This window comes from Trichechus manatus, unplaced genomic scaffold, assembly GCF_000243295.1.
Source record: "Trichechus manatus latirostris isolate Lorelei unplaced genomic scaffold, TriManLat1.0 scaffold00008, whole genome shotgun sequence".
Lineage (NCBI taxonomy): Eukaryota > Metazoa > Chordata > Mammalia > Sirenia > Trichechidae > Trichechus > Trichechus manatus.
In genome coordinates, this window is record NW_004443944.1 from 20,180,484 (window position 1) to 20,184,575 (window position 4,092).

Consider the following 4,092-nt stretch of genomic DNA (forward strand, 5'->3'; position numbering starts at 1 on the left):
TCCCTTGCCTCCTCCCTCTCCCTCACCCCCAAGTCCACCCGTCACCAACTCCTGTGGGGCCCACCTCTTTGATTCCTCTCTCCACATCTACTGGCCCCACCCCACCAAAGTCAGGCCGTCATCATCGCTCCCTATCCATTCTCCCCACAGCTACCAGAGGGAGCTTTTCAAAACACAAAATAGATTTTGACACTCCCCTGCTTCGAGCCCTCTGTTGGCCCTCATTGCTCTCAGGATAAAGACCAAAAACCCTAACAAAAGCTCCCAGGCCCTACCTGCTGTGGCCCCAGCCCATCTCTCCAACTTCATCTCTTACCACATTCCCCCTCAATCACTTGGCTCCAGCCCCACTAGCCTTGTTGAGCTCCCCAAATGTAACACGATCCTTCCCACCACAGGGCTTTGGCACATGTTGTTTCTTCAGCCTGGAATACTTGTCCCTCCTATGTTTGCCTAGTTACTGTTGACATGTTTTGCAGCTCAGCTCAAATTCCCTTCTTCTGGGAAGCCTTCCTTGACTAATCACGAGAATAACAATGATGATAATGATGATGATGACAGCTCAAGTTGGTCGCATTCTTACTCATACATATTGTTTATATCCACCAGAGAATATTGGTTAAGGACAGGAAGCCTGAGGACAGTGAAGTTGAAATACAAGTTAATGAGCTTCCCTGAAATGACAATTCGCTACATTTGCCTTGTGGTCCCTCTCATTGGTGCCATCTGATCGCAGTCCTTATAAAGTTCATCTGTATGCCTCTAGCACCTCAAAAACCAATTATAAAGAGAGAAAATACAGGGATGAGTACACCAAGTTGGCTTTCATTTATTAGAGGGAAAAAAAGCTATTCACACTCCTGATGTATTCTTTGACAAGTGCTTACCAACACCAGCCTGAAGCCGTCTCTCCTACTTAGCCTATTTGAAACAAAACCTCAAAATTATCCAATAAGCCAGTGGTTTTTATTTTAGGCACAAAATGCCACAATCCCTAACATCAGGCCAGTAAAGCAGTTTTTCTGTTTTGACGTTGAACACATGATTAAATGTCAATCTACATTCTAATATGCATTTGTTCCCCAAATCAAACATGGTATGCTCATTTTAAAATGTATTTGTCAGCAAACTGTGCAATTTGATACATAATTAATTAAGAATAAATTAATTGTGTGAATCTCTTTTTAAAGGAGTGAGACAATAAACATCTTTCTATATTGTATACGTTGTATTAAACATGAACTTTGTAATACAAAGCTGATCTAAATAATTAACTACTTTCTAACATATATCACATTTTAAAGAATGAAACACATTATACCTCTTCTAAGAGGGTTAGCTAGATGTGAATGGGAAATGCAGTTAGGGGAAAGAAGCCTACAGAGAGGACAAGACTGGTGACTTCATGCAGCTGGTCACTCTGGGCAGAACTGGGGCCACAAGCCAGGTCACCTGCTAACTAGCCCACAGCCCAACCCCTTCTAAAACACCCATTTCCTCCCCTCCAATCTCTAACCTAGAGGGTTTCTTCCACTCAGCAGCCACCCACTTCTACTCTCACTGGCATCTCACAGCTCTGCTGGGCACATCCTCGGTCCTGTGGCTCCCTCCCCTCCCGCAGGACAGTCTCTCCTACCAACCTTCCCACCATCAGAGCTCATCTGAGTCCGAGTCCTCGTTGCCTGCTGAGTGTAGTTATTTAACTGTGTCATGCCTGAGCCTCTCATCTCCCTCCCCTCGCTGCACTGTGACCTCCTCCAGAGCGCTTGCTGTCCAGCCCAGGGGAGGGGCTCACTGGAAATAAAAGCTGTGCCAGCCCTTAGCAACTGCGGGACTGGGGTTTCTCCTGAGCCAGCCACACCCACTTCCTAAGAGACAAGGTCCCTGGGTCCAGCAGAGCCACAAGTGTGGGCAGAGGCCTTGTTTACAACTGTATGTGCTTGAGAGAACTCAAGCAAATCATTTCACCCCCGGAGCTTCAGTGTGCTCACCTGTCAAATGGGGAGAAGGAAGCTCCATATTCCCAGAGGTCAGCTTTGGAAGTTGGCCTTACTGTCACCAAATATATCTGGGTCTGACCTTGGCTCCCACCTTCCCCACTTCCATCCTAGACCAAGCAGCCAGCATCTCTCACCTGGGCTTCCTGCATCCACCCTGACCCTCACCTTCCATCTTTTCTGGAGCCCGAAGGATCTTCTACAATGTCAGCTCATGTTACTCCTCTACTCCAATCCCTACAATAGCTCCCCATTTCCTTACGCAGAGTCCTTCATACTCTGACCACTGTTAACCTTGCCAGGGTCATCTCACCCCTACCCCCACCCCCCCACACACGGACTCTGGTACCACACCTCAGCGGGAATGTTAGTTTTCTTTTAGTTCCACAAACATCTGGTATTTCCCACCTCTGAGCCTTAGCACATGGCCTGGAACACTCTTCCTTCCCCATCTTCACACAGCCACTCCTCAGCATCCTTCAGCTCTCAGCCTAAAATGTCGCTCCCTCAGAGAGGCCTTCCCTGACTGCCCTGCATTTGTTACAGTTGTTGCATTAGTAACCATGGGTAATTGATTTATGGGCAGTTTATTTATTGTCGGTGTTACCCACAATATCTGTCCTCTTCTCTGCTGTTTCCCCAGTGCCTGAGATAGTAGTAGATGCACAATAAATATTTGTTGAATAAATGAATGTAAATGAACAGCTAGGGGTGATTTTGCCTGGTGCCCCATGAAGGCCTTGGTGAAGATGATGGGCAGTTGTTTATAAATCACACAAAGCAGATTCACAAGGGCTGAATATGTGAATCAGAGCTTGAACCTTGAGGAGGTTCTCTGTAGTTTGTTCTTTACCCAACTTAAGACCTCAACTCTGTAGACCCTGCCTCATTTCCCCCATCATTCACCCTTAGGTAGATTCTCGACTTGCTTTAGTCAAGCTGGTTAAGGACTGGGACCATCTATGCTGTTAAAAACAGAATAGGACAAATCATTCCCCTGACCTCAGTTTGTGGGTTGTTGTTAGTTCTGTGACACCGATGTACTACCCCCTCAGAATGTCACCAAGAGAGCAGTGGTGGTTCAGTGGTAGAATTCTCGCCTTCTATGTGGGAGACCAGGGTTCAATTCCCTGCCAATGGAGCTCAAGCTCAGCCACTACCCCATCTGTCAGTGGAGGCTTTCGTGTTGCTATGATGCTGAACAGATTTCAGCAGAGCTTCCAGACTAAGAAGGACTAGAAGAAAGGCCTGGCGATCTACGTCAAAAGTCAGCCAATGAAAACCCCATGGGATCACAACAGTTCAATCCATAACCGATCATGGGAATGGTGTAGGACTGGGCAGAATTTGGTTCCATTGTGCATGAGGTCAGCATGAGTTGGGGGCCGACTTGACAGCAGCTAACTATGACAAATGCCACCATGCTAAAGAGATTGTGCTGTGGTCTGAGCCTCCATATCCTTGATCTGTAAAATGGAGATTCCATCCACCTCACAAGGTAGTGAGGATAAAATGAGAGGATATAAGAAAAGAACTTTACTCATTGCCTGGCACATGGAAGGCTTCAGATTCATGTTAGCCTGTCTCCAGTCCCATCCCCTCTTCACCCTTAGCAGTCCTCCGAATTGGGAAGATTCTGGAATGCAGATTGTGTCTCTCAGTATTCAGAAACAATTACCAAGTTTCTGAGGGTGTCTGTCTACCTCTCGGGGCCGTCAAGAGTCTTAATTAATTATGATCTGAAAGTATTTGATGTTCCAGGAATAAAAAGGCACGAGGGAGCCCAGACTATTTTCAGGAACATTAATTATTTAATGAACTTTATTTGTAGAAAATTGGGACTAACTGTTAAATATAAGTTTACGGCTCGAAGCACTACGATTATTTTAACCCTAAATCCAATCCTCTCTCACCCGTGATCAAGAAGAGGTTGTAGGTGTAGCAGAGGAACGAGAAAGTCCTATTCTGAGCTCTGCCATGCGCTTGTTCAAGTATGACTTTTGGTAGGTCACTTCCCCTCTCTGGGCCTCAGTTTCATCATCTGCTAGGGCCTGGACTGGATGATTTCCCAGGTGCCTAAGCTCTGACACTTTCT

General features: G+C 46.3%; 1 non-coding gene across 1 annotated transcript; it reads left to right on the forward strand.

Annotated features, from left to right (window-relative positions):
* Positions 1-3,067: 3,067 nt before the first annotated feature.
* On the forward strand, positions 3,068-3,138 carry TRNAR-UCU (transfer RNA arginine (anticodon UCU)). Its single transcript has one exon. It is a non-coding gene; the product is annotated as a tRNA-Arg (tRNA).
* The last annotated feature ends 954 nt before the right edge of the window (positions 3,139-4,092 follow it).